We start from the raw sequence: 13,054 nt of genomic DNA on the forward strand, positions 1-13,054 counted from the left end.
CACTCGGCAGTCAAAAATAATTATTTTAACTCCATTTTTGCCCATTTTGGTCGTTTGCCAATTTCCCTCCATTAGCCAACTCTTTGTTATACAGCTTCTAATCACAGAGAGTAAAGGCTAGCAATTAGCAGGCTTCCTTCAAGACGTCAGGCCCCTGCCTCCTCCCACCTGCTGATTGACCAGCTGAGCTCTTAGAGGAAAGCATCTATCCTCGTCCACATACATCAGCACATAGACGTCCACAATTTGGATAATGTCACTCTGATTGAGTCCAGTTTTACTTTACTAGTCTCCCAAGAGACAGCTGAGGATTCAAAGTCCCAATGTCCCAATGATAAGGCAAACGCTGTTCTGTTGCACCACTTGGAATCATTCATTAAGAAAGAAAAGTTATAGTATATTTGTCCCAAATGACATTCTACATGCTATGCACTATACACTATGTGCTATGTTCACAACCATCTAGTATACAAATTATAAAATGGTGATATCTTCTCAAACGAAACACTATCAGTTTTTTACTCGAACTATAAGCCAATTTCCCAGTTGATGGAAAATGACATCAAGCGCAATGTGACTACAATAGCTTTAGCAGAAAACAGTGAATATTTCAAAAGCTGAAACATAAATCACCCAACATGGGTTAATTTAAAAGACATTTGTAAGACGTCTTGCCTGCTAAATTAATCATAAGGCTCGGTCATATCTGAATCTAAATATGGTTACCCTTCTTGCAACGGTACCATACGAGCCAAGACGGGACATACGAGTCGAGCTAAAATTAGTGCAGACTGTTGATTGATCAGACACAGTCATCAAACAATGATCCTGGTTCAGTCTTCACTTGATCTGTCTTCTCCTGGTTTACATCTAATATATTTTGATTACATTTAATATATTTACTTCCTACCCATCATCTTCTAACATCAAGGTGGCCAAACTCTAAACAGCTTCATATTTACTGTGGTTGCACCCTTTATATGGTATAACAAAAAGATGTAGTACACCCTACCTAGTGCTCTTTGCTGAGATCCCCTTTTGTGGCTTTTGTCAACCACAAAAATGTATGACTCTGCAATTTTATTGTTATTTTAACATCTGCAAATATTCAGTACCATGAAGATTTTACAATAAATAAAATACTGTTTTTTTTTTTTAAATGCAAGACATTATTTTAACACCTGTGTCAATGTTTGACAACCTCCAAAGTGTAACGTATTGGGAATCCGACTGAATGACGAAGCTCTATATGTATGACGTGACCTCTTGCTAGATCGTATGGCATTCAGGGAAATATTTGGTATTAGTTGCCTCTATAGCAAAAGACTGTGTGTGTTTGTGTCTCTGTCTCTCTCTCCAGTTCAAGAAAATGTCATTTATGACCTGGGAAATAAACACACTGTCTGTAATAATCATATTATATATCTGCTTCTGTCTATCCCGGAAAAGTCAACTGCAAACGTTCCAAATATGATCAAAATAGAAGTCACTGAAGGTCATGAAGGAGTTACTTGACTTAATGAAACAGCATCTTCTATTAGGCTCACGAGACATATCAAGAATCTGCAGCTAGTGTAAAGATGCAACAAAGGGTATTGAAAACGCTAACGCTTAAGGTCAGGGAAGAGCTGAGCGCTGCGTATCCCTTTACGCTTCCTTCTCCTTGCTCTGTGATCTGTTTTCATGCCCCCCCCAGGCTGCTATGCAGCCATGTCTTCAGTGTAATTTCATACTAACACACAAACAAATATGCCATAGATCTTCGCCGCCCTGATTTCTATAATAATAATAACGATATTCATTCATTTTCTACCGCTTATCCGAACTATCTCGGGTCACGGTGATGCCAATCAACCTACCATGCATGTCTTTGGACCGGGGGAGGAAACCGAAGTACCCGGTGGAAACCCCCGAGGCACGGGGAGAACATGCAAACTCCACACACACAAGGCGGAGGCGGGAATCGAACCCCGACCCTGGAGGTGTGAGGCAAATGTGCTAACCACTAAGCCACCGTGCCCCACCTAATAATGATATTATAAAACTTTATTAATAATAATCATAATAATATTAATATAAAATCATAATAATGATATTCTAAAACTTTATTATACCACTACAGTATTATACATAAGACTGCAAGCATGTATTTGGGAGAAGGTACTGTTTCTTGAGAGAGAACGAGGAAATGTCAACATATTTTGCTGCAGTAGCTGAATTTGCTCTGTGAATTCATAACTTAAATGTCAGATTTTCGAGCACCTCCTAAAGTCCCTATTTGATTATCTGCACTTCCTCCAAAACTTGTGTCTGACTAAAAGGCAATTACTTCTCATTGTTGGGTAATAATTAAGCTTTTCCAGCATTTACTAGCTCTATAAGCAGACCAATTAAATGAAGAGAGATAAATGGATGCCCCTGTCCCTTGAATATAAGAAGAACTAAATGAAGACTTTTGCAGATAAACGCAGCTTGCTGATAAAAACAATTTTGTGTGATGAACGGCAGAGATCGAATTGCACTGAGATCATTTCAGCTGTTAAGTTAAAGAGAAAACTGTCATTTGATTTATGAATTTCGCACTCAAGTCCACTGTGAATAGCTTTTAAGCTCTAGGGGAGGGGAGATAATGTGTATAATCCCTTTAACAGGAGATTGTAAATGAGGCTCTTTCACAGCAGTAAGAGAGTATAGTTAGATTTGTTAGAAAGGACGCAGAGCAAAGGATTCGTTCTACTTCATCAGAACTGTATTTATACATATAACAAAAGTTTTTACAACATTTTACATTTTAGCCCTTTAAGTGTTGAATAATTTTTTCCATCTCTTAATTCATATATAATAATGACTAGATCTTAGTCAATGGATCTGGAGTTTATCCAGGGACACACACAATTGTAATTGGCCCTAGCATGTTTTTTGAAGGAACCGGGAAATTGGAGAACCTGGAAACTCATGTGGATTTAAGTAGAACATGTAAAACTGCACATAGGCAGTAACCCGAGCTTAGGCTCAAGCCTTGGAGCTGTGAGGCGACACTGCAGGCAATGCTACTGTACCTTCTACAGCTCCAGGCTGTCTTAATTTAAACTTTTTAGACATTACATAAAAGTATCAGGTGTTTAAACCTGCGAACAACTGTTGTGCTGACACATTGTTAAGCAAACCTAGACATCCGGATACGCACCATGTCTAATAAAAACGTCCCAGAAAGCCCTGAACTCTCGTATTCTTTTCAAGACAGTAGTAGGAAGACCTAAGCTGTCGGAACGGTGACTTGCGAAGTAAACGTGCCGTGATATATATAAAACCTTTTTTGATGTCCCTAAAATACTGGCAATTTAACTGATGGTGTTTATGCTGCTGCCTCATCTGAGGAAGATTATACAGCATCGTGTCAACTACGGAGATACATCTGACAGCATGATTAGAGGCTTTTGCATAAATTGGTCCATCATTTCAAAAACATTCACACATCTCTAGCAGCTAATCACAATAAAAATGGGAGGACATTTTGGATGCTTCTTTCCGGATGAAAATGTGCAAACCTCTCCAAAGATGCCAATATGGTTCAAGATAATGCTCAGTTTAAAGCCTTGTTCAACAATGCCAAAACTGTCCCTCAATTTCACAGAATTAAGAAAGGTTCTTCTCTCCCACGTTCCTTCGTTAGAAGATGTTTACATAAATGATGCACTGCTTTTTTAGTAATAGTCTGCTTGTCCCTTTCATTTTGCTGTTAATCAGCTGACAGGCTCGACTGCTGTCTATGAGTAAACTTCAGCTTCACACATCAGTTGTCTCGTATACACCGCCTCTTGCTCTCCATCACATCAGATACGCAAGCCTAATCACGCTAGGGCTTCGCAGCCAACTTGAATTATGGATAATGTAATAATGTATGAGAATTTATATTTCTGCATATACAAAATAAAAAAATGAGGCAATTCATTTCTGCGGAGAGTAAAAAGGTCCTATCAACAGTGCACCATCCCTACTTGTGCATGGCTTCTGTTTTTTTACATCAGTATTACAACCAGCTCTGTGCCAATGCGTGAATTCGAAAAAAGGAATTACAGAACCTGTGGGAGAAACAACAATATCCAGAGTCAAGAGCGGAGGTTCCTAAGTACAAATTACTGGAAAAACTTGAAAATTGACCTTCTTTATAGTAGAATTCACACACTTGGATAGACTTTGTGCCTCGCACATATGGAGTTAATGGAGGCTTAATTCCAACCTCCACCCTACTGTATGTACGTGGAGTTTGCACGTTCTCCTTAAGCTGCAGCGTTCCTCCTGGTACTCCAGTTTCCTCCTGAAGTCCAAATACATGCTCTGTAGGCATTTGTGTGTGTGTTTGTGTGTGAGCGTGATCGTGCCTTGTGATTGATTGGCACTCCATTCTGGTGCCCTTCCTCTGGGATAGACACCAAGCTCCTCATGACCCTGTGTAGGATAAGCAGTAAATAAAACATGGATGTGATCTCTTCAAAATGTCTTGACTTGAAGTCTATCAGCTTGTCCTTAACAAATATACATTCATTATTATTATATGTTATTTTCTTCATTATTTCTGCCATTTTTTGAGCACTTGGTTAGTTTTGAGCACTTGGTTAGTTTATCTGACCCCAGTACAAATGAGCTACAGTACATCCTTCTAAAAGGATAAAAAAGGATAAAAAGAATCATTATTTATATCCGGGTTCCCAGATATCAAGTGGTCCATATCCACAAAATGTTTAGTTACTTTAGTCTGCATATTTTCACTGTATGTAACTCTTCACCTCCATCCCACTGGCTGAAGTGATTTAAAATGATAGATTGACATATGCAAGATCTAACAAACCAGAGGCTATTGAGGTGATGTTGCCAAACAGAAATATTGCCAAAGAGATTAAAAAGTCTTCTGTGGCTTTCATAGCCAACTGTGCCAGCTGAAAGAAAAGTGTTTGTTATTTTCTATCATGCATCGTGACAAAAACATGGAGGGTAGGCAAGCAGAACAAGCCTGAAATCATCCAGCATTACAATGCCACCAAGAGCGGTGTTGACAACCTGGTACAATCTCTGCATGCCTCCATTTCAGCAGAGATGCTGAGCACGGGAGAGAGGCTGACTGCTGCTGATGCAGTATCACCGTACACAACAAATCCAACCACAACAAACTGAGCATGATTGTGGATCCCCATTTAAAACCAGTGTAAGTTCACTTTTGTTAATCTTCTAATGTCAACCTCTCTTCTCTCAAGTCTGATGCGGTGTTGAAAGTGCACCTAGAAAACATATCATCATAGAAAATAGATCATCCAAGCAGGGGGAACATGGAGCTGGCGCTCAATACATTGCTAGGTATTTATATAAATGACTAGTTTTAAACATTATGCGAAGTATATCCACCATTAAAAAGCACCTTTTCACTAATGGTATACTAAATATTCCTGCTCATTAATATATAACGGTAACATGGACAGCTCAAGTGTCATCAAGCTGGCAGTAAACATGCAGGCTGGAAATATCTGTCCATAACCATCTGATTCCTTGTTTGTATTGGTTTAGTCCAGCAAATTTACAGCAAAAGTTTGTGTGTGTGATCCCAGTGATGCCTGTCTTTTTTTCTGGTCTTCTTATTGCATGAGAGCCTTCTGACAGTTAATCAGTTATGAGAGAGAGAGAGAGAGAGAGAGAGAGAGAGAGAGAGAGAGAGAATGATTACTGCAGGATTTCTCCTGAGAGATTGCCAGAGATGTTGATGATTTGACTTGCACTGTGGGGTCTTTTGTGTTTGGTGTCTTTTTTTCATCATTGATAAAGCTTGAACTTTCTTTGATGCCATCCGTCAAGACCTTGGTCTCTCTTTGTGTGTATATATACAAGAGACAGTATTATTTGGTAAGAGACAGTATAACATATTAACCCAATTTTATCCCAGGATGCAATACATTACATTTCCACTTTGGGTTTGAATAATACCGTTAAAGCTTTAGAAAAAGCTCTGCGATAACGTCTAAAAATTCAGATCGTTCATACTTTTATTAAGAAAGTATTAAGTACTTCACTTCACTGCCATATGCTGTGAATTTAGAGTATACGAATTAAAGCACCTTAGACATTTCCTTGTTATTCAAATGCAGTGTTCATGATAATCCTAGTCAGTTCAGAAAAATAGAACTCAAACTAAATAACTGGATCTAAAATGAATGTGAAGCTTGACTGATCTTGACTTGACTGGCCTACAGTCATTTAACTGTCATGTAATTTTATATGAATACTTTGTCAAGTTTAAATCACTTAAACTTTCACTGTTGCTAAATCCAATTATACATAAACTCATCCAGAAATTAAAACAAAAACTATTCATTCCAGTGAGTTAATTCCATTACTGCAATCTCAAAGGTAGAAAGAGGTCCCGTGGGGGATTTGGAGACGCCGTCTACTCTTACCCTAATGACTGTGTTATTCTGAGACATGGGGTGGTCAGTGATGAAGTCAGTGGCTATATGTGACCGTGGTAGCTGTGGCGTGTGCATGGGGCATAGCTTGCTGGCAGACAGGGTTCAGGGTACTTTTTACTTGGTGTATTTCCTCTGAAGGAGCTGATATGTACCGTGAGTGTCGGGTTGTCATGCAAACTGATTATTCACTGTCGTTCTGCTCACACTTTTATTTTTTCATTTTGTTGTAATTACAGCTGGCCTGACTTTAATAACTTGTTTTTGTAAAGTTGATGTCTCTTCCTTGTTCTAACCTGTATCTGACTGCTCTGACCCTGATCATCCTCCGCTGGAGGAGCTTGGAAGGCAGCCAAACCGTCTTCGGTTACCAACGACCTCCAATCTGTCGCAGCCGCCCAGGCACATGTATGCACCTCTGTGTTAGCCTGCTTTAGAATTGCTTAACTGTAGTAGCAAAATCATATCTTTATTAGCTAGTCTACTGGGCATGTTCTGCTTGAGGTGAAATGTAACTTAGTGGGTTGTGGCTAATATAATGGCTGCTTGTTAGCTAATGAATTGCCTTACAACAACGGGAAGTAGAAATCCTTAACAGAGATGTGACTGCGTGTTTGATTCCCGTGTTGATGGACAGCTTTAGAGAGCTGTAGCCCGTATCCTTTTTTTTGATAACATCTTTGTGGTTGTATATCATGTTTAAGACCTTGACAAAACAACAGCAAGTCCTTGGTTAGCATGTTTTCACATATTTGCTGAGAAATATGTGAACCAATTTGGATCTGGGTTAGAAGACAAAAAATGCTCATGACCCCTATGCTGATATTACTGTACAGTTGTGTCTGCTCATCCAGCAGGTCATGAGGGTATTTGGTAACGCCCCTGCAAATTTAGGGCAGTGTACTGGGAAACACACTACTGATTAAACCACAGCAGGGATGAAAATCAAATATAATGTTTACACTGGACTAAATACTGATGTGAAAAGCACAAATCAATCTGGATCTTCTAGTCTCGTGAGACTTCTCTGGGACGTCTCCTTCTTTGTTGCCTGGAAGAAAGCAGTCGGATTTGTATTTCCTTATAAACAGAACATTAACAGATAAATCCTATAAAGAAAATAAATATAGTAAAGTGATATGGTGCAATTAAAAGCTTGTATAACATTCTAGCCGATCAGGATTTAGCATGAACGTTTGTTAAACAGCACCGATTACGGGAGATATATGAGAGGTAATTGAGGGAAACGTCAGTGATTAACAAGTCCAGAGCAGGAGTATGACAGAAAGATATTCTGAATGTGAGTGAATGGCAGTCCTGAAGTCTCAAATGGTTTAACAAGGCTGGAGAAAGAAAAAAAAGAGAAACGATGTAAAACGATTGACAAAGACACAACAAAATATGAAATGACAAGAGATACTAAATACCATACTAAAAAAAATTAGCTATGGAAAAAAATAGAAAGTAGAAAAAAACAGATAAAGGATGGGCAGAGATGGAAAGATGGCACAAGAGGAGAAAGGCTTGGCCTGTGAGCCCCTAGCATGCTGTGCTAGGTCACAGTGTAGTAACCCGAGTGGGAGGGAGAATGTGCTGAATCAGTCCCCATCGCTGAAGGTGACCCTCTCAGCTTCCCTGCTTCTCTCCTCTACATCATTTCTCCCTCCCACCTTCTTCATCCTCGCTTTTATCAACCTTTTTCTCCCTTGTTCCTGCCTGAGCGTCGCTTGGTCCCTTTTTGTCTAATTCCTTCATCCTTGCTATGATCGCTTTTTCTGCCCATCTCTGTCTCTCTCCCTCTCTCTCTCTCTCTCACTCTCTCCATCACAGCCTGGCTGCTTGTCACCTGATATTGATCCTCACACACACCCCTCCCCTTCCCTCCCCTCCTTCCATTCTGGGCCACCATGCTAGCTTCCAGCTCAAGGCCACGTACAGGTCTATCTGCTTGTAACAATTTTATCAGGGTGCCGTTTTGCACACGGCTATAAATATCCACCTGGAGCTGTGCAATCCATCAGCGGCTTGATTTATAATTGGAGTTGGTTCATGAGCGTTGTCTCACCCGCAAGGCTCATTTAGATGGACTAATGAAGAAAGAGGCAATCGGCTCAGCCAGTTGCCATCGACGAACAAAGTTTGAGCTTTGCAGTGCATTGATCATCTCCGTGCAGGAACATTTGTCAATGTTGGACTGTGTTGCGAGAGAAGTCATCAATTATAAATAGTTGCATCAAATTTGGTTGGATTTAGAGTGTGTAAATCTGGAGTTGGTGTCTGCAAGATTTTAAATTAAACTCGCTCAAACTCCACCAAAGAAGAATACAAATTAAAAGCCTGTATAGAAGCATAAGGGGTTTTCAAGACAGCAGGACTAATATGATTTGAATTCATTTATGATAATAAACTAGATATTTACTAATTCATAATAAATAATGACACATGGACTTGCTCCAAATGTTGCTGTAATAGTTTCCTGAATATAATCTGTGATCTGTCTGTTCTTCAATGTACTACAGGGTTTGATTTTAGTCCCCACTTCCTATTATGTTTATATTTTGCTTTAATAAGAGTCGATTATATTATCTCTACTATTAAATGCTGCTGCTGTGCAACATTACAGAGGAACCCCTTTTAAAAGTAATAAAGTTTTAATACTGCATATTATCCTGGGAAAACTCACAGATGGAGAATTGTCAGTGGATCTCTGCTCTACTCTTACTTGCCAAGGGTAAACTGCAGTCCACTACCCCACCATCTTCCTCCCCCATCCTACCTTCACCACACCTTCTTGAATATGCATGAAGGGTTGAGCATGCACGCTGCATACAATCACACAATTAACCATCAGGCACAAAACATGAACTCTGTACTTCAAACTGACAGACCGTGAGCTGTACTTCAAACACACGGTCGAAAACAATTAGAGCTAATGGTATCAGGTAAGTAGGGTGAATTTTGTTTTTGGAACACTGTGTAATAAAAGTACAAATATCACCTCACACCCATACAGTATTTACATCCGTGTGATTTACTAATTAAAGACTGAAATGATCCCTTCGTAACAAATCCCGCACTCCTATCCGTGTCATTCCCATGCTCTCCACGTGTATCACACTCTGTTTCACTCTCTCTCTCTCTGTCATAGCAAATGAATGATTAATAACTATAGTGTAACCTTGGCTGCATCCACAGTCTACAGCGATGCATAGGAAAGGCAGGGTCACAGCATTCATCACTTTAATCACTATAAGGGTAAGACACACCCAGATGCTGTGCACACAAACATACAAACACACACACACACGAAATAAGATACCTGACAGAAAAACACTGACACACCACGACACATCTCAATGCTTATGCTTAACACATCTATACACAACAGTCGCGCACCTAATAGCATCGAGTGATATGACAAATGTTTATAAACACTTCTGTATTGTGAAATGATATTATACAACATGTAAACATTTACAAATTGTCGTCAGGCACGTTACTCCATCATTATCACAAGCGTCATGGTGTGGTGGTGATTTGGAAAGGAAACCCTAAGCGACATTATACGAGTGATTGGTGTATTAGAAACAATTTACTGTATATCATTAGACCCTAAAAACCACTGATGTTCCACTAAATCTTTTCCCTAAAAGATAATTAAAGTTACACAACATGATGCACTTCCAAGGCAGAACATGTTTACATTTAATGGTAGCATTCAGCAACAAGGAAAATGCAAGTTATTCTATGGAGTGTATTGATATTTTCCCCACATCAACCACCCCTGTGTAAGACCACACATGTAATGATACACCCAGAAATAAAGGTAGTGTTAAAAAAACAACAACTTTTCTTGTAAAGGGTTTTTACCTGGGAATGTGCACATGCCATCCCTTCAGTGTAAAGCTACATCAGTGGTTCTTAATTAGTCCAGTGAAAGATAAATAATTACACCTCTGGTACAAAAGATGTACACTTAAGGGTACCACCTGAGCAACAATGAAAAGTACCTTTGATTTCTGATCACTCAAACTAATCCAAATCTATACTGTGTGTCCATAATTAAGCAGCCTGACTTGTCTTGTGGGTCACTTGGTCAACTTGGTTTGTGGGAATTCAAGACTTAGCTAATAAACACATCTGTCTACAGTTTGGTTATCTTCACTTGTCATCTCACACTCTCACACGACATTCACGCACACACACACACACACACACACACACACACTCAAACACACACACACACACTCAAACACACAAACACACACACTCATACACACACAAACACACACACTCAAACACACAAACACACACACAAACACACACACTCAAACACACACTCACACACACTCACACAAACACACACACAAACACACGCACTCAAACACACAAACACACACACACTCACTCACACAAACACACACACTCAAACACACTCACTCACTCACACACAAACACACACACTCAAACACACAAACACACACACTCACACACACAAACACACACACTCAAACACACAAACACACACACTCAAACACACACTCACACACACTCACACAAACACACACACAAACACACACACACTCACACACACACTCACACACACACACACACAAACACACACACTCAAACACACTCACTCACTCACACACAAACACACACACTCAAACACACAAACACACACACACTCACACACACAAACACACACACTCAAACACACACAAACACACTCAAACACACACACAAACACACACATTCACACAAACAATCACACACACACACACACTCTGTCTCACACTCACACACACACTCACAAATATTTTGTAAATAACTCACCCGCACTGCCGCCGACACACACACATCCTCCTCAGGCAGTTGAGCCGTTGAGAAAGGAGCCGTTTAAACGTGTCTATGTACATCGGAACAATTTGAGGTTCGAAAAGCAACAAGAAAAAATAAAAGACAGAAGGACGGAAAACAGTCCTTTTTTTTCTTTCTTTCTTTTTTTTTTACACAAACAGTCTTTCCAGATTTGGCCGTTATTATTTTTTCCCGTTACTTTCCCACGACTGTGTAACGGTCAGTTTTTAAAAACCTGTGCCTGTGCGCACGTGAGCCGCGCGCGCACCAAACGCTTCGTTTAAAATACAGTGTGGCAGCTAGAGGGCCGTTAAACGGGATGAGCTTCAGCACCGGTGTGGAGAGGAAAAGGAGGGGGGATAGAAATGATACGGCTTTCAAACACACACACACACACACACACACACACAAACTTGGACGGCGCTCTAGAAAAAATCCACAATCACGAAATAGCCTTCAAGGACAGCGACAGGCGGCTGAAACGTGTCACAGTTATTTATTTATTTTATTTTTTTGACATTTGTAACCATGACAACATATTAGACTCCACACACAAACACATATCTCACATATCTTTAACTGAAATAAACAGCATTACCTCTGACACCGGACGCCTCCTCTGCATGGCGACCAGTAAATCAGCCTGTAAGTGAAGCTCTCTGTGCGGCTGTAAGCTGTAGTACAGACGCCGGTGTACACGTTTACATTCCGTTATTAAGCGGTGTGTGTGTGTGTGTGTGTGTGTGTGTGTGTGTGTGTTTGGGGGATCACTGCTCTGTAATCAGCTCACGGAGACGGGATCGATACTGAAAGTCTGGATCAGAGCCACGCGCGTCCCATGATATGATGCGCGTGCAGACGCGGTCCCGGTCTCGGTCCCGGTCTCGTTCCCCTTACCGAGCTGAAAGACTGCATGACGGGACATCCAGATGCATCCGAGGGAGAAACAAAAGCAGTGCACGGGGAAGATAAGGAGCGACACGGGGAGGGAACAGAGCGCAGGAGGAGAGCAGTAATAATAAATAGGGAAGAAACGCCCCATACTGTGAACGCGTCAGGTAACTTTCAGGCAGTTTCGGGTTAAAATCCGAAATATGAGAAGAGCCTCCTGGAAGAGCAACTTTATTCATAATACAAGTGAAAGTTCTCGGGTTATAGCATGATCTCAGTCTGTCCAATTGTGGTAAAGTTTATAGTAGTTAGTATATAATATATTAGTTATAATAGTAGTCTTAATATATCACCACTATATATTCTGGAACATTGTGTAGAAAGCGCCATCAATAACTATTAGTTATAATAGTTAAAGTATATATATATATATATATATATATATATATATATATATATATATATATATATATATATATATATATATAATATAAAGTAAAACACGATCTCAGTCTAAAATAAATTATATATATATATATATATATATATATATATATATATATATATATAAAGTAATACTTTGATCAAATCACTTCATAACATTCCTGAAGCTTACAAAATCCACAAAAATGTACTCTTAAACATAATATGTACTTATTACTATTCTTAGAATGAGAATAAGAATAAGAATAAGGTTAAAAATGGCTAAACAAAATGAATAAATGAATAATAATTCTGACTACCCGATTTACTTTATATGAGTAGCACTAACTTCTGATTGAATTGGTACCAGATATTATATATGAAATATTTTCTAATTCATTCCACTGACAAGGAATAAAAACATTGGT

General features: G+C 39.5%; 1 protein-coding gene across 1 annotated transcript in view; it reads right to left on the minus strand.

The window, feature by feature from the left end:
* LOC132853803 (membrane-associated guanylate kinase, WW and PDZ domain-containing protein 1) overlaps positions 1-12,358 on the minus strand; it is a 57,046-nt gene extending 44,688 nt beyond the window's left edge. The window contains exon 1 of the mRNA XM_060881784.1: positions 11,911-12,358. The gene's annotated coding sequence lies outside the window, so the exon portion shown is untranslated. The remainder of the gene's footprint in view (positions 1-11,910) is intronic.
* Positions 12,359-13,054: the final 696 nt, after the last annotated feature.

This window comes from Tachysurus vachellii, chromosome 11, assembly GCF_030014155.1.
Source record: "Tachysurus vachellii isolate PV-2020 chromosome 11, HZAU_Pvac_v1, whole genome shotgun sequence".
NCBI classification, from domain to species: domain Eukaryota; kingdom Metazoa; phylum Chordata; class Actinopteri; order Siluriformes; family Bagridae; genus Tachysurus; species Tachysurus vachellii.